The sequence below is a fragment of the Spodoptera frugiperda genome, chromosome 31, assembly GCF_023101765.2.
Source record: "Spodoptera frugiperda isolate SF20-4 chromosome 31, AGI-APGP_CSIRO_Sfru_2.0, whole genome shotgun sequence".
NCBI lineage: Eukaryota > Metazoa > Arthropoda > Insecta > Lepidoptera > Noctuidae > Spodoptera > Spodoptera frugiperda.
The window spans coordinates 233,665-252,878 of record NC_064242.1 but is presented as its reverse complement, the minus strand read 5'-3'; the positions used below and the strand labels follow the sequence as shown (position 1 = coordinate 252,878).

At 37.9% G+C, this 19,214-nt stretch overlaps 1 protein-coding gene and 1 long non-coding RNA gene across 9 annotated transcripts in view; both read left to right on the top strand.

Moving 5' to 3' along the window:
* The window catches only part of LOC118276439 (uncharacterized), a 31,611-nt gene extending 13,342 nt beyond the window's left edge, over nt 1–18,269 (top strand). Inside the window, exon 2 of the long non-coding RNA XR_007707581.1 lies at nt 13,086–18,269. This is a non-coding gene — a long non-coding RNA (uncharacterized LOC118276439). The remainder of the gene's footprint in view (nt 1–13,085) is intronic.
* The window catches only part of LOC118276434 (syntaxin-binding protein 5), a 208,234-nt gene that overhangs the window by 109,771 nt on the left and 79,249 nt on the right, over nt 1–19,214 (top strand). The window lies entirely within an intron of this gene.

Here is a 19,214-nt window from a genome sequence, read left to right as displayed (position 1 = left end):
TTTTGCCGCCTCTCACAAAGAATACTATATATCATTCCTTTACAACCTCAGAATTCAAATGTTCTAACGTATGAATATTTCATAGAAATTCAAAAGAAAATAAACTGCCGTGGAACCTAAATCAAAGCCTACATTTAGTAACGAATGCCAGTCGTCACATTGTGCGAGCGCTACGTTTGTGAGTTGCGGCGAGACGTCCCGCATCCGGCCCGCATCCGGCCCACGTCCGGCCCGGAATCGGACGAAAGCGCTTCCGGGAGGCCTAGTTGCTTCTGTAGTAATGTATGTAGGCTGAGGACGACACTTGTGTTGCTCAGATACGAGATTGTGCGCCGCTACACTAGGCCGGGAGCCGGGACGGAACCGCACGGCCGGCCGAGTCGATGCACGGAGGAGATTCTATTTATTGAATGTTTGAGATATCGGCAAACTTGATGCGATAATAGGAAATATCGTCACCTGCTTTACTGCACACAGTCGTTGCAGTTGTGTGCATTTCTTTTCTAATGATTCTTATATTATTTCTACAATCTTATTATTATGAAATACTTTCCAAATATGTGAATAATAGCAGGGAATCATATCGTTGGTACATTCGGTATGCGAATACATTCCCGTGCCAAGTATGGTAGGATATTAGCCTAATTGACGCCTGGCACTCGGCCAGGAATCGAACCGGTGCTCTCCATGTGTTTACACTACAATACTTCGTTCTGTTATTGCCAATATTGTCTGTTATTGCTCACAGTTTTGTACGAAACGAGCCAATGTGAATTTTTGATAGGAATAATGTTTGATGTTGGGTAAAATGTCACTTCTATACGAACTAAGTAACGTAGTTTGAAGTTAAATAGTAAAACCTTCAGTAATCACAAGTATCACGTATGCATACTACCTATTATTCATTTATATGATTAACATGTCGCTAAGTAAACTGTTCATTTTTATTATTCAAGTAACTGGAAGTCTAACGCTCTTGTTTGAATAAAACGTGCAAAGAACTAGAATCATTATATTTCGTTCGTTATTAAAACTAAGTTCAAAATCGTAGATTTCTTTAGACTATAAACTTGTTTAGGTACAACAAATAACGTCTAAGTGAAATGCAGCTTTTATCACAAACTCCATCCATTTATATACGAGTATTTTGTATTCTGTATCTGTGTGCATGTCTTACGCATCATTCCACTTGCTTTAACAAAAGTGGAATAATTTCACGGTCGCTTGCACCCCTTGCCCCGTTGTTGAATATTACATGTGTGTGTGTGTATCACTGTGTATGGATTTGTGTAATCTGTGGCTCTCCCCCCTCTCTTCCGAATAATTAAGCCCGATAGTACGTCCACACCTTTATATAATGACGTGGCCACATTATACTAAGCGGATTACACGCGTTGTGTTTCATACAGTTGTACTTTACATGGACAATTGGATTGTGTTCATGTATACAGGAAAGTTCAGATTCCTTGGCCTACACGCCGTGACGTCAGCCTTTAGACATCAGGCCTTGTTTCGAAATGAAGGTATTTTTTGCAATATTTGTTAAAAAATAATTTCAGTTTGGCAAATCTGGAGACAGTCGTCTGTCGCTTAGCCAAATAGTCATAAAAAATTACATAGTTGAACTTTTGACATCAAGATATGAGACGTATAACATTACTCATCTCAAATTACCTAACGCTATACGCAAAGCTAATAAAAATATTAATAGTCGTATGAAAAAACATCAACACGTTTTACTCGAAAATGAGAATATATTAATCTCAATTACCATCCTATCTGCTCACATCAATCACATTATTATTAACAGCTACCATATTCGTGACATGTAACACACAACGTCTGTAACATGTAACACGGGCTGACGTGATCTTCGTCAGCTGTCTACACAGACGCTGGCTGCCCCGTCCATCCTGCCTGCTAAGCAGCCGCCCCCAATCTGTCAGCCCGCCTCACTGGCCACGACACCTCAAGTTATTCACGACATCTTCAATATATGTTACACATTGGACATTTATTGAAATCTATATTTGATTGCCGGGATAAAAGGGATGTTTACAAAGGAATGGGTAGACAGTTACTGTTCATTTGAAGGTCTGATGTTGATTCAGTAGGTATTTGCTGTTTTGGAAAAGACTCCTCTTTCCACATGTACCTAAGTAAGCAAAAACATTTTGCTTTTTTTTAAACTTCGCCCCGCACTACGATTTTCTCCTGTGTCGTAGGTGCCTTTACATATGATATAAATTCACATACACATCACAAACCCGGAATAACAATTTGTAGATCATACAAATGATTGCTTCGTGCGGTAATTTAACCCACTACACGTTGCGCGGCAGTTTGTTGCCCAGCCACCACGCCAACGTACAGTCATCTGATGTTGTGGTATCTATATATTAATACGTGATGCAAAAACTTTGGACCGCTTTTTACGAAAATTGCGCAGACGTAGGAGCATAAAATTTGGTACACTTATAGTTTATGTGTAGGAGAAGTGCAGGACGCTTATATTTTTCAAAAATAATGCTTATAAAGTACATTAAATCAATAAATAAAACATTACACACACATGCATAGTATCTGATCGTATTTGACAAAACGTCAAAATCGATAGACATTGCGATGATATTGACGTCTCATATGAATAGAGTTTTATAAAAGAGTTTGTTTGAGTTTGAGTTAAATAAAAATTATCCTTGAACGTATGTTAAGTGGTATTGTAAATTAAATCGTAAATGGTTGAATTTCAACCACTAGGCGACCACTAGTGTTTTGTAAAAGGCTCATCTTCTAGAACACGGGTGTAAATTGGGTTAACAACCTCCATCAATCCTTGAGATCTCAAGATAAGAATGTAGTTAAGTTATAAACCGCAGAATGGTAATAAATCATGGTTTGCACGAAGTATAGTGTAGTGAGTTTATCTCGGCGTCGTGTCCGCGGCGCGGCGTCCAACCGCGACACGTCATCGACTCCCAGTTAACGAGCCTCTTAGTTAACTGGGACGACTTGAACGAGCGCCCTTTAATTATAATATGAGATGTATGTATACATAGTTATCAATATTAATTATGTTGATATTTTATATGGCAGTGATATGGTAGTAGATTAACGTTTATACATCGCTCATGACAGTTATTTAATTCATTTTTCTTTCGTAAAATTAATTGTACAAGAAAAGACTTATATATTTTTTCAGTGGTAATATTATCTGTATAACCAAAATTTTTACATAATTTATCAAGTGTTACTTATCACAATGAGGCTTTGTATTTAAATACCTTTATACAATATTTCATCCCATGTTAATAACTTGCTCAAAATAAGTAGATTATGTTTTATTTCAAATTTCAAAAAACAATACTTTTGTGTTTTCAGTTTTCGCAATTCACTCACCTCACCTCAGTTTGAAAACATACAATTTACCTAAATTCTAATACAAATATTTTTGACTAAACTTACAAACAGTAACATTGAACTGAACTTCGCCAACGAACTAATTAAATAAAACCTCAGTACAACAAAATACAACGAACGACACAATTTTAAACTATAAACTATACACGAGTTGTGTCCTGGAATAAATCGCCGGAGTTTATAATTGAATTGGAACTATTCGCAAAGTTTTATACAATAAGCTTACCTATACATATAGTGCCTTCACAGTGTATACTGATAGCCTCGTGTACCAACTCAGTTGCCGTTGAACTAAAGTGGTCCACAAATTAGGTTGTAACGGCTAAAGGCCACAGGTCCCGCTAGAGTTACAGTTAGGTTAAAGGGCTCTTGCGAACTTGCGATATAACTGGACTATTGCCCACTGTAGAATAACCGAGTTTATAGGGTTTTTAAACACTTTGTTAATGGATAACGTGAATATTTAACGATCTTGAGAGAAAATATGAATATTCGTTTCTTTCTCGTAGCTCCGACCGCGTAGCAAATCACTAATGTGCTACGGTGCGTAGCCGCGTAGCAGATAGCAGCGTCGTAGTAACTGCGTAGCGGCTACGTCGTAGACCTTTTTTAACAATAGATGTAAGGAAAACGAGAACAATGATGTTTTCCCGAGATGAAATGAATGAACCTATTGTGGCGCTAGCAGTACAACCGTAATATATCTGCTTGTGCCACTGTACACTGCAGTAAAGCCTTCATTACGTTGTCTATACATTCTCCTATCAAGGGTTTGTATGATTGATGAAGTACGTAACGCAATTCAGCAGTTATTTGAGGATCTCAGTGATTTACTGTGCGATGAAATATTAGTTGAGGCTAGCCTAGCCTGGGAGCTGCGGTGCTGTAATAAGGCGCGTTATTTATGATGCCGCCGCGAGACAATGGAACAAAAATTGATGATGTTCCATTATTTACTATGAAAGTTAGCGGTTTTACTATGTCGAGATGGAGATTAAATCATTTAAGTTTATTATTAATTCACATTAAAATATTTTGAATAAATTATAATGACATCGCCGCTGAAGTTTGGTTAAACGAATATGACGTAAATTAACAAAATGTCGGACCACAATTTATAATATTCAGTAAGTTTTACATGTCCGACGATCAAAATGTAATTCAGAATAAACATAAAGTATGTACGAGGCGCGGGTCCGGATGTGTAGCAGTAATACAGTAATTAAGGATTACCTCAAACCTCCCGCAACATGGCGCCCGGTGCTGCGGTTACATGTTTTTCGTTTGAAACTCCGAGCTTTCTGTTTTCCTTTACATTTTTAAGGAGCGGCTAAACGAGCTTGTTTATAAAATTATGATAAGTAAATATTGAGCGGCCGGCGCCGGGCCCGTCCATTACGTTCGGCCGCCGACCGTCTGAACTTTGTTCGGCCGGACTGTAACGGTTTGTGAATCTCTTCTTTGAGATTGAAGTGTAAATAAAATATTCGGGCTCGTTGTGTTTGTTGATTAACTGTACTTGTAGCCGCTACCCACATCAAGCCCTTACTCATAATTATAACAGATTACCGGACCGAGCAAACATTTTCTGCGCCTTTTGTTTTTTACACAAAAACATTAGCATTTTGTTAAATGAGCGCTCCGAATCTAGATCACTCATTTGATAACTTCACACATTGACATTGTGCTAGCTTTATATTTAATGGAAATAAATAACATTACATTAATAGCTGTCTCAATAACTCGGCGGTTCTGGCTTCGATTCCGAAAGATTGTGGCAAAGTAAACATGATATATTATCAGTAGTGAAGTGTCGCCAGTTGTTGACTCACTACTTATGTCAGTAGATCTGTCGCTGATATATTTGCCCTCCGGCCCTCACACGCGCACTGTAGAGGTCACGGTTATTTCTGACTCATATTTATTTAACGGACCTATGATCCTCCGAGGGATCAGCTAGGAGGGCGAGAGGGGCGGACTGGCATAGATGTGAGTTTTATAAATCTGTGATATGGTTATTTTATTCATCTTTATAGTCTATTTATATTAATGCCCATAGGGAGAAGTTGTTAAAATATCTGCGTGTGACTTTAATACGGAACATCGTAGTTTGCAAGTAAACATTAGAACGTGATGTACGCCAGTTAGTTGGTAGTAAGTATCAACCCTCCGTTGGTGGTGATCGCTATCGTATCGGCCCATTACCGGCCGCCGTGTCCTAAGCCAACACAATTATTTATGTTAATCACCAATATATCGGCCAACAATATCTTCCAATGAGCTCCATATCTCATAGCACCGTGCGCTGCCACGCTGCTGAATCATCTAATTACTCAAAGTGTTCATCCGTCATACGAAATTAACCTTTGTTATCTAATAGTAAGGGCTAAATTCCTGTGAGAATATAATATGGATGATTCGGATTTGTGCGATGTTGTGTGAATGCATGTTTGGCAATTACGGCAGTACAGCGAGCGTGTGCAATTAGTTCCTAACTGTCCAACTTTGACAGTAGGTGGCGCTGGCGGCGCGTGACGATACTGCGCCGCTACTGTTATTGTCTGTCAAACGGTTGTTGTGATGTTATTTGGATGTTGTTGTAGCGTTTTAGGTAATTTCGTCTAACGAGGTTTAATTGCAAAGTTTACTGTTTCTAAAACAATTTGTTTTATCTCATTGTTCAGCAAATTACATTCTCAGCGGTTTCAACTACAAATGAAATTGTACTAACTTTTATATTTATTTTGCTAACAATCACATACCTCCAGTAACGTGACCGCACAAACTTCGCCCGCATTAACACAACTCAACTACTAAAACAAAAAAGTACAATAAGCAGAAACTTTTCAAAATCCCTGAGTTTGAAAGTTGCACCGCGGCATACACACACCGCACAACTGCACTCGACTATTCTATTACTTGTGTACGTGGCGTTCTCACAATACATATGTAGCAGGCAAACTATGAACTCCGACTTTATTACTTTTTTCTACTACATTAAATCCGACGATACGTCAAAGAAGTTTCACGTAGAGAGTTACTAGTATCGTAAACTAGGCAGAATGAAGTTTGGGCCGGGATACACTGGAGGTCTGGAGTAAAGCGCTACAGTGTAATCTGTGCCTATAAAAAAGCTTTTAGTACATTACTTCAATTGGCTGGGGAACACAATTAACTTAGTCTATAAAAAGCAACGCGATGAGATTACTTTTATAGGTATATTCTTTATTTTCTCTTAATTTGTATCAAATTATTTCGTAAAAAAGCGTGTCTGTTATCGTGTAGTGTATCTATTGCTAAGCAAGGAATTTGTTTTCTCTTTTTTGGAACAGTTTCTATTACAGATTTTGTGTTTAATGCCACTGAAAGTACTAGCGTCTAGAAACAAAAGTCAGAACCTCACGCTTAGTATTTTCACTCAAGCACCAAGATCTGTCATATTTAGTTTATGTGTAACTCTCCAGTGCTGCGTCGCCGTATAGGCAGGCTGGCCCGCGCTGCCGCGGCGCCGGTCGTTAGCGGCCCTCCAGTGATGTCCATTAAATTAAGATGGCGGCGGCGGCGGCGGCCTGTTGCTCCACATCCCGCGTTATGGCGCGACGTGCTCGCAGTACACACCATCCAGCGCCTGCTTTATGGCTTTGCTAAGATGATGGCTGTCCTGGCGCCTTGCCTCACACTCCCTACTCGACATAATATTTTTATTGGATTTGACGGTTTGTTTGACTACGTCCTTTCGTTCAATAGGTTCGAGTAACTCGTGGTGTGATTCCGGTAGGGCAAAGTACTATTCAGAGTTTTCAATAATAGTAGTAAGAAGTAATAGCAGGTTGGTGTCAAGCTCAATATTATTTTAACTTTTTGAATATATCGACTAAATTGTTTTGAAGCAGTAACTTAGTTATGTGAAATATAATTTCATATCATATAGAATGGACAAGAAACTTCTAAATATCCTTCCAGAATATTAGTCCTTGGCCTCCTTGATCCTAGGAGCCCTGCCGGTGACACTAATGTATACGGCGCAGCATTTAATTCAGCCCCTGTAGCCAACAGATGTGCTGCCGTGCGCGGACTCGGCAACACTTTCATTTGTTTCCATTTACCTACATTATGTACTAGTGCGCTATATTGCCGCCACCGACCGCCACGCAATGAGGAAACATGGCCGCGTACTATTTCTTACGGGACGTGTCCAACATATACCTGAGTTTACCCAAAACGATAAAGTATAATAAAGTACTAAAACATTTCTTCTGATCAAATTATAATTCTATATTCTTGTGGCTCAGTTTTGACAAACTTAAACTCTGAAAGATTGTCGAGATAACGAGCTTACCGATAGTGTATAGTTATATAACAACAGTAGATTCTGTAAATTCGGTGAATGATAACTCATTTGTTCTTACCACTACTGGGAAAAGCCATCCAGGTAACAAAAGACAAGGCAATTTTTACCAAAACCCTGCAATAAAACAGATACAGAAAGCCCAACAAGTAGTAGTCAAAGTGATCAATTCATCAGCCCGCCCTCAGTTAGCCATTCGCCAACTGTAAGTTGAACAAGTTCTGACAAACTTGTGGAGGTGGGGGGGAGCGGCCGACAACGAAATCACGAACTTCAATCAAGTTTTATACTGAAGAGAAAAAACTTGGGCAAACAGATCAAACTCAATAAAACAAACATACTGTAAACGAGTTTCTAGGAATCTTTCTCTTATATACCGACTAGTTTATCAAGAACCCTAGGTTTTTAGTGCTAGGATATTTTTGAATTAGGCTGCGGACGAAGAACCCCTCTGTGACTCGAAACTAATAGAGTTTTTCTCCATTAATATACGCGATTAACCGTAAACAGTGATTTTTAGTTAATTCAGTATGTCTCACGATAGTTCTTACAAAAATGTTTTTATTTCATTATTCATTTCTTTCTATAACTATTATTCCCTACCATTTAATATAATAATTGTTCAAATAATTACACAGAAACAATGCTTTATTAAAATCATCAAAATTAATTACAAAACCAAACACAAATAACGACGGAATAATATTGTATTATCAACATTTTGCTATTGTCTGTCTGTAACATTATAATATTATAATACAATTTGTGAAACGTTTGCTCTCGTCATTATGTACAAAATAATTACATATTAGACTACATAGGCCACCGCACTCGTATCTACCTTTGTTTAATATACTTCGTATATAATATTATGTACACGTATTATTGTACATATAAACGGTTCGAGGAAAAGGGTAGGAATAACGAGTAATAAGTTTGGAATAATCTTTTGTTTATAAAAGAACGGAATGATATTGGAAATCAAATTAATCTTTATGGAATTACTTCCTACATGTATAATATTGTCCTTTTATAATCTTCTATTATAATATATTCGTAACAAGGAAATCGGTTCCTTCTATATCTATATTTGAATTCTGTATCTTTATACATATTTATTTGTGATGAAAAATCTCTCACTAGTGTATTTTCCTTTAATCCGGCTCCACCATTTCCTACCGCCGCCCAGAGACACCGGGTACAGTATAAAAATGCTGCCAATAATTTACCAGCGAAGGCTTGACATTTTTATGTTCCTCCCCTTTCCTCCCCCTATAAGTGGCCAGCCGGAGTACCGCAGACGAACCATTCGCTTTTTAAATGACTTCGATACATCTGTCCTGGAATTCCTTTCGGAAAACTCTGTGGTTATAAATCTAACTGTTACTTTTGACATTCCTATTTGTTTACAATTTATCAAATATTTTAAAAAGCTTATTTATATTTTATGTGAACTTTTCTTTGTTCGTTGGTGAGAGAAATCCTCTCGGTAATTGAACTGAATAACAACCCAATTTCAGTATTAAAGAATAGAATTTACATCAATATTTACTGACACTTTACAAACACTGACTTAATCATAAAATTGTTAAGTGGCAATAACAGATATCGAATGTAATTAATTGTATCAAAAAATGTTATATTTAAAATAATCAAAGATGAAACTTTACAGTTCGTAAAATGAACATGACAGTGCAGAGTGCAATTCCCTTGCGGTTGTCGTCACGAGTCTCCTCCGGGTGTTCTCCGGCTGCTCCCGGCCCGGTCCGGTACCGACACGGTTCTGTTTCAACACTTTATTGTTTTACGTTTGAGATATAACGCGGTACGAACAGATGTAGTTATTTTCTAGAATTAAATTAACATACACATGTATAAGAAGCTATCGCTGACATTAAACTCATCTACTTAAAGAGTTTACAAGTTTCGGATATCAATCAATAGCTGGAAGAAAGACCTGACACAAACTACGATCGTAACTTCAAGTTGGACTGGTTCACTCGAGACCTGATCCCGTCCGGATTATATCCAGCAAGAAGCAACCGTTTTAAGACTTTAAAGTTGTGCACACGGCTTGTATGTTCTTGATACCGTATCGTGAACTATCCGAGGTAGACTTTCAAGTGGCTCTCTCTGACTTTAAGTCATCATCTGGTTGTACCAACCAGCATTATGTATATAGGCTTGATACAATTTCCAAAGCCCGCAACTGTTCTACTCGGTTCCCGCCCCACAAATATATATTCACAACACAATACTTCTTTAGCAGAACAGACGTAACAATAGGCCGGATAAGCGATAGTGAAGGAAAACGAGCAGTTTACTAGAGAATATATTTTTAGGAAATACAATGTAAATGGGAAATGTGTTGCATTATATTTAGCTGAAGAATTAGTTGGCGCGCGGCCAGCGAGGACCCGCAGCCGACCCGCTGGAACTTATAAGTAATGTGCCCGAGCCAGTGTGCCCACATTCCAAGACTGTTCCTCACGGTTTTTATTGCTTAACAAAGTGAACGTTTTACCAATAAATACAGAAAGTATTAGAACTATCATAGCCAAACTTATACGAGGAAGTAATTCTGTTTCCTCCATAAAATCTAGTAGAAGATAACATTAGCATTTTTTGTCAAAAAGGCAAAATCTCTTGTGAATATAAATAGTGCAGCATTAGAGTACGAGTGTGAACCTGCTCGTGAATCCGATGCTCCGTTATTGCGGCCGATTTGAGTCGATCCATCACGCCGGAGTATCAATACATCGCGAGGTGCTGCGTGATTCACATGATAATGTTATCAAGTCCCTCCATATATGTAGACACACTACGTATGTAGATACACTACGTATGTATGTATATGCTGCAGAATGGATCAACTGCGCCAGAATATGGTGAGCTTATGCATGGGTACTGATTTTCATATAAAGTGCACGGGGCGTGTAGTCTCTTGACACATGAGGTTAAAATTATATTCTTTGTCCAAAATATGATATAAATATTCGTGCTACAATATTTATGTAGTGTTTTTAAAGAGAGAGAATAGAAGAACAAAATTAGCACGATCACGATACCTTATAAATGTATTACATTACTTATTGTAATTGAATCGGTTGAAGCACTCGTAAGTTTATTTGCCTTCTTAATTTAATTTAACACAAAATTAATTTAATACAAGAATATGTGTATTTTGTTCAAGACGTAAATACAATGAACTCGTTGAGACGTTTCATTATACCCGAGCGTGGCGGTGTGGTGTGGTGTGATAGTGTCACAGCTGTGTGTGGTGTGAGCGTGTGAGTGTGTGAGTGCACTCCCCCGTGTGTGTGCGAGCTGGTGGCGCAGTACGTGCTCCCATTTATTTCTTCAATTATTTCAGCTTTCTTTGCACAAATTTTTATTATTGCTCTTCAACGCTTCAGCAAATGAAAAATGCCGTTTGCAATATTATTCATAAAGTCATCTTCATTTTAAAATATTCTCGCAGTATTTCTCTTGAAATTTCATTTCACTCGCTGGAAATACATGTCGTATTTTTTTTAATAAATGAGCAGTGTGTTTGCATTTCAGAGAGGTTTTTGAAACTTTAATTAGTGTAAAGTTCTTTTGATACAATCTCATAATTATGGCGTGGAAATGAGTTTATTTCGTACATTCGTATGTTCTGTGTGTGGGCGTATAAAGAGAAATCCCGACATGTCTGAAATTTCAGAATTTTCACGGAAACAGTAACATAAAGCAGACAAAGAGCTGGTCGCCTCGCCACTGTGTGGGGGGAGGACTTTCAGGAATACTTATTCAGTTAAATATTTGTTTGTTTGTGAAAACTCTCCGCATTATAATTACGTTTCGGTCTCTTTATGCAGTTTGCTTTACATATTTCTTTTATCTTTGTGCAAACGAAGATGTTGTTTATATTCAGTATAAGATTCAACGAGAACATTGATCAAATAGACCATTACTACAACCAAAACTTTTTGGCACAAGTTTTACTCGATTTGAGTAAATCAGAATTCTCCCCACATTGTGGGTAAATGATAATGTCTTTCGTTATAACCGCACGTATGAACTGCTTTTAAACAAAGCGATGTGCGCTGGCTGCACGCCAACTAATTTATACAAAATACAATATTTCGTGATTTGAATGTTATTAAACATCCTGAATAATATTACTAGAGAGTTACTACCATTAGTAACAAACGTTCTATATCCCCGTCTCAAGTTTTGAATTGTAATGCTGTAAGCGTCTCAATGATTTAATATTGAGTTTGTCGTAGCCCGTAGTGGCGTAGCACGTAGCCGCGTAGCACGTAGCCGCGTAATCCGTAGCACGTAGCTACGAGTCTCCGCTCGTAGACAAGCCAATAATAAAATTAATAGATCTATAAAGTATGAGCTTACGTTAGCTAAACTGCTATAAATTAATACGGTTAGAGGAAGTATAAAGCTAAACCCTCCTTTGTCTTAGCAGAAGTACAACCTTAGCACAAATGATACAATACACTTACCCGGGTCGTCTCCGGTTATCGTCCGTTCAACTGGAAGTGCCATATTAGTACCAATGCCACGTACAATTACGCGAGCTGTGTCACTAAGTGCCTCCACTATGCGGCAGTTAACACAGAAGGTTCACTTGTATTTAGAGAAATTATGAAGAAAATAACATTTGTTTTCTAGATAGAAGTATGCTACCAATGTTTAGGTATCATATTATTAGAAAATTTTGACTAACAAATGTATATTACTTTCAACATATTAATATGATTGAATGTTTGTTATAAAAGCAACTTTAACCGAAGCGTATTTAATATTACGGCAGTGTTACGTTTCGTAGTCATCTTTGTCAACGTACATACACACATATTTCTATCGATATATTTTCTTCAAATACTTCTGTCCTGTGGCTTCTATACTGTCACACGTGATACGCTCACGTGTGTCAGCTCGTTGGCGCGGGCGTTTAGTGAAGAGGTGTCGCCATGATATCGTAACTGCTACCATTACGTCGTTCGAGGGTCGCGGGCCGTTCAATGGAATCAATGGCGGTCACACTGAATACTAATGTCCGCAGGTATTTACTGTTATTGCTAGAGATCGGGTTGAGATAGAGAAATAGTAACAAGCTGTGTCTTCTGATAGCATTGACATGTGCATCAATTACATATCACAACTAAATCAACATAATCAAATATAGTGTAAATATATCTATCCTACCTTTTTATATGTTATCATCAGAATATATTAACATAAGCTACATTTTTATATTTGAACATTCTAACTTGGATCTTGACTCATTAACTAATTAATTGTTCTTTTGTTACAGGTATGCTTCTAAATAAACACAAGAGATACAAAACGGGAATGATTCTGGATGCAACGATCAGTATGATAGAGTAAGCCACACTAGTCACGTGCAGTAAGTCTTAATAATATAGGTAGAGTAACAGCTCAGTACGTATACTTTCAAAGCACGGTAAGTTAGGCAGGGAGTTTATTCTGACTTTGACATAATAAAGGTGAATTCATTTTCTCGGTAAATCACTTCCAACAATGGGACGCTGAAACCCGTAAAGATTATTATCTGAGGAGCGGCCGAGTACCTGGCGCTCCTGGAAATCATTCTTCGTTATTAATACGGCCAGGGTAGAGAGGGCAGAGAGGGCGCAGGGCGGCAAGTCACTCAGCCCGACCACACGCCTCCGCCTTCACGGTTCACGCTCCGACAGCGAATATGTTACCTTACCTCCAGATTTCCACAACATTTTTCGTTGATAGAATAATTTAATAATAAAAAATACGTATACATTACATAGGTGACCTCCACACACATGCTAATGTAATAAAACACGTATAATGAAGTTCAGCTCTGTAGCAGTTTAGTTAAAAAGCTTCAATTGAAATTCTTCGAACAACTTGCCATGCCGACCATGTAGAGAGTTGTAAACTGTTTGTTAGCAATCGAGCACACACGGTAACTGCACGTAACAAACAAAGCGATGCTCCAACTATGCGCGGCTCCACCTCCTCGACTATCCTCGTTAGCTGTACACGTGTCGTGTATCGATCAGCTCAGCTTTGCTTAACTTACTGCTGCTTGGCATGCGATGGATCGTGATGGAGTACCTCCGACGCGCAGTGCACTGTTTTCTTTATAAATTATTCAAAACTGCTCGCTTCCGAAGTTCCGATATCAGGAAATTATTTTATATTAACTTTGTAAAGTAAAGCTTTTCGCTCGGAACCCATTTTACATTTTAAAGTTGAGCAATAATAGAGTTCTCTCTAGAAATAAATAAATACAATTGTACCATCCATTTAAAACACTTATTTTATGAATCAGAATGGCAAACACGTACAACGTATCCACTACCAACAGCTGCACAACACAATCAATGTATTACAATAGTCACTTGACTTGATTCAATAAGTGTAGTCCAAGAGCTCGGGCGTGTCAGGCTGTAGTCATCTCGTCCGACAAGTCCGACAATCGCAACACCTTGGTCCGACACGGCGGACACTTGTTCCGGCGCCGGCCGCGCGCCTGCACCGCCGTGACGGGCCGCCATAACTTCTCTTGTCATACATCTGGGTCATCGGGAACACTGTTTGTGATCAAGTAACTTTGTTTGTTTGTTTAGTTTCAGCAAGTTTGAGGCTATTTGTGTACGTGGGTGTGTTAAACGTTAACTAGTATTACGCGTAATCTCTACAACTTTGTTTTGTACGACTAATAAATATTCCGGACAATAGTTTGCTAAGCTCTCTGCTCTAGAAAACACAACTTCTTTGTGCATTCAAGCTTTATGAAATAATTTCTCTTCTTCGTATCGGAGTCGGCGCATTTTTTCTTGGAAAAGTCGATCTGTTATTTCTCAAACGGCATTAATTAAAACTTTTGTCGTGCACCTCCGGCCATATTGTTTGAGTCAGAGCAAAAACAGCGCTGCAATGAACTTTCTTTGTCTGCCGCTGAACTAGGACATAAAAGTAGTTTAGTAGCAAATTAACTGTTCCCGCGATACAATCTGCAGGAAAACAATAAACCAGTAGTCGACTTATGTAGGTTTATTGTTACTTGTTATAACTTAATTAAACATAAAAACTGAATTAAGCCAACAGCTAATATAAAACCTTCTCAAACGGCTTTGTTTACAATTACAGTCGCTATCCTCGTTCAACCATCTTGTGCTTATAAATAAAAAGAATAAACGTCACTTAAATCTAAGTGTTCGCCTCAAACCGATTATATCCAGTTTTATCCGGTATAAGCCAGATGGATGCGGTTCCCGCTAGTTATATTAAAAACTGTTTGAGATCGTCTTATTAAGCAGCTGCGACTCCGCCATATTAAATGCTGCTTTCATGTTTTTTTCGCTTTTATCGTATTTTATATTGAGATGAGATGCCATGTTTTTCTTAGGGGGAGATTTGAACGTTGTGTATGCTTTGAAACGTTAACTTGATGTGTGTAATGGCATTTCATATAAATTCTTTTGTAATGTATTCTTTGGTGAAGCCATATTGACTTAAAAGATTAAATGAGGAAGGATTTTTGTATAAATTGTACCGCATTTTATTACAAGAACGTTTAGGTCCTTTTTTATACGTATGTACGTGGGGTAAAAATTCTAACATTTCATGGCATACACGCAAGACTTCTTAATTAAACAGACGTGACGTACGATGAGTTCCACTGACGTACTCCGAAGTGAGACAAGGAGCCGGCTCCATGAATAATCAACCATCTGAATAATTCAACTCCCAGACCTTTTGAATATTCCGACGTCACTTTTTGATACAACCGTCATTTTTTGCGTCGGCGGGCAAATTATTTTATGTAACGTTGATTTAGTGGCGCCGATCTCCCGGTCTATTGGTTTCGTTTGAATATTAATTGAAAGCGATCGTTATTTTTTTACGTTGATTTTGCAAATTTTTGTGTCTATTTTTGTAAGGGAATGGTGAAATCATTGTTCAGAATGTCTTAGTCACCTGTTATTTTGGAAATGTCTACGTTTTTCTACATTAATGAAGATTTTTTTTTGTGAAAGTGATATCTGTGTTAGTTACGAAGTTTTTCTGTTACGTGTTCATAATTCATCGTATCGTACTGCTATGATTATTTTATCAGGGCGTCGAACGATTTTGATGTAGCGACGAATAATTGATGCTCACTGTATGCTCGCTTTATTTTCGGCGCCACCAATATTACCTTCGTGCAATATGTAACAAATATATTGAATTGTAAATGAAAAGCAACGTTAACAGAACAAGTTTAAATTGACTTTCCAATGGACGTAACAAACTCAGTGATTGAGTTAGGAACAAGAGTTAATACCGGTATTATGTAAAGTCTATTGGAAGTTGCACAATTTAAATCAGTTCGACGAGAAATCTTTTGTAATCCTATTAAATTGAAAGTCTCAGTAATGAAGTATTTCCGAAGTAAATGCCCTGTGAATCCAATCGTCCGCAGCGACTTGCTGCCTCCAGTAGCCGACCACTCCGCCCCAGCGCCCGGCCATTCAGCTCATTCACTAAGTTCGCGATCGAGTGGCGCGCGCCTCGACCCGACCTCCATTTATTCTTTTACAAAAGCTCTTTGATCAACTAAATAGTTTGTCGTTCCCAGTTTTATAGAAATTATTTTTGTGAATAATTTTATATTTTCTAACTGAAGTTTGAGTTTAATGTCACTCCAGTATTGTGTAATTTTCGAAGTTGTAGTTGTAATAGTTTAGTTGCTCAACATTTTCGTTTTATTTTTGTTATAAACGTGACGAGCTAAGTTCTACAAAGGGTACAGATAAATCAAAAGAGTTTCGGTCCCTTTTCCCCGTCTTACACAAATGATGTACGGGACTGTAATCATTGGGGCGACATTTATATATGATACAAACTACATCTTCATACATATGAGACATAATTATGTAATTGTGGTGTCTTTGATGTTCGTCTTTACTTGATATTTGTGTGTGCTAGTAATTAGTAGCCGCGGTAGCTGACACAAACTTTGTATGTGGTACATTTACCTCGTCTGTAGAGTATAAGATAGATGAATATGTTGGCTACCCTGGAGAATGGTAGCTACGTCCTGAAGGAAGAGGAGGCCAGGTGCTGGATGTCCAGACGAGGAAGCCAAGTGTCCGCGAGAGCCTTGCGTGTGCTCTTATTGGTAGTGTGGCTGATAATCTATCATAAGACACACGCGGCTCTCGCTGGCTCGCTCACACGCTACAGCAGTGAAGAGGATAGAAGATTGAACAGCCAACATTTATTTTATAGTTTAAGATATGATGCGGATTGTAGAATATTTATAATTAGATCAAGAATAATTATTAAGATACTGTTTCTTACAAATATAACGTTCCGTCCACGCACCGGAATGATATTCCATATTTCACTTATAATAGCTGAAAACCGATTTAATATAATCCCTAAGAGTCCTAATTGGACTGAAGACACATTTCTCCTTTGAATGAACTCAATAATTAGAGACCTACAAATGTACAGCTCCATTTTAATTCGTCAGCTTACAAACATTAGATAACATCACTAATAATTCCCGAAGTTTTCATCGCTGAATACTGAATCGTTGTTTGGAAGTGATTTTCGTCAGTTGGGTGCGCATTAAGCGAGCGCGAGCGCTGTAAGCGGATTAGGTGTGTGGGCGCAGGCAACATGGCGGCGGTGGGCGGGGCTTGCGGCGCCGCGCTCGTGTAGACGCGCCGCAGACAGGGTGGATTAAGGGCTCTTACAGACAAGCAACAATTCGTTGACGGCTGAAACCAATGCAATCAGCAATCAGAAGGTGACAACCGAATTAACTTCAGAAGCAACCATCGATGAGTGACGATTCTTGTATTATATGCATTTGTTGCAATCGTAGTGGTCTTCGTTAGTTCAGCCAATTGGAAAATTATAAGATTAAGTACCGACACGCGAGTTGTATCTTTCAGTTAATAAAGTGTTCCTCGTCTTTCAACTCATTCGCCGGAAAATTGTTTAACTCGGTAGAAACCTAAAAGGCGTAAAGTAACACGACCGAAAATCACAAACAAATAAAATGTCTACCTAATAGGTACTCATATATATATCCAGTAAGATACTGTTTTTCAAAATACATTAAATTATATCTACCAAAATTCCATTGTACTGTATTGATAGAAAAATATTATACACTTATTGTTCCTCATTTTCGCAGCATTCAATTTTCTACTTGAAAATTGCAACACCATTTGTAAAATGTATTTTCGATTCGAACAACAATTTTATTGAATTTGTAAAATGAAATGTATAACAAAACTAAGTACAAATTGTGTGCAATACAGGGAACAATACTATAGTATTGTACAAATACTATAAAACAATTTTGTGTCGCATTACATTTTGCACTTGTGTCGAAGAGAGGTCATAATAATACATTCGGGTTTTCATTTCATATGAAGTGAGAATACAAAGCAATATACTAAACCGCTATTGAGATACGTAGACAAATTAAAATAAAATGCATTTTAAAACAAAGGATTTTTTATTTAAGAATTTAAGATTACCAAAAACAGCTTTCAGTTCAAAAACCATAGAGTAAAAACAAAAAACTATTTATTGTACCAACCAGTACCTACTCAAACACCCACTCAATGTTAAGAAGTTGATGCCTCATGTCCTAAATGACACCGGCCGAATTGATAACCTTCTTCTTATGTGGAAGTCAGTTAAAAATCTATCAACACTAAAGAATTTTACAACACTAATGAAACATCATTTAGCCGACATAGAAAATGATTAAACAACTTGCTTCGATTGCTTAGTATCGAGAAACGGTGGCAATATTCACGAGCGCAATAAATAAGGTTCGAGTCGAAATACATCATTAAAATCCGCCACACAGACAGAAAGCCCAGATAGTCAGCTTCAGTGTATTAATATGATATTAACGAAGGCATTAATCAGCAGCGGGTGGGCAGGAGTGTCCGACCGCAGCTAGTCGGAACAAATTACGATTTGTATTGAAAACCGATACATTGCGGTGCCGCGCCCGACTACATGGGCGCGGGAATTCAGCAGATTTCAGCTGAAGCATGTTTAATGAAAACGAATATGTGGTCAAAGTATGGCGAGGTACGAATGTACTCTCGTTATGTAGCGTGTTTCATGATGATGCGGCGGCGACGGGATAATCTCGTTGATGTTATTAATGTGACAGTTCCGCTGGATTTTTGTTACTCAAATATGCATAAACGACTGAATGGTGAAGCCATATTATTATAACTGACTGTGGTCAGCCACAATGAAGGTTATTTATTATAGAAAGAACAGAGCTTTTGTATAAATATTAAAAAAAAGGCTACGCAGACAGCATTGGACCGTCCAATATTTCTCAATAACTTAAAAAAACATTTTCGTTTGAACGGTTCAATATAACCTAAGCTAGACTTTTCTTTAAAAAAAG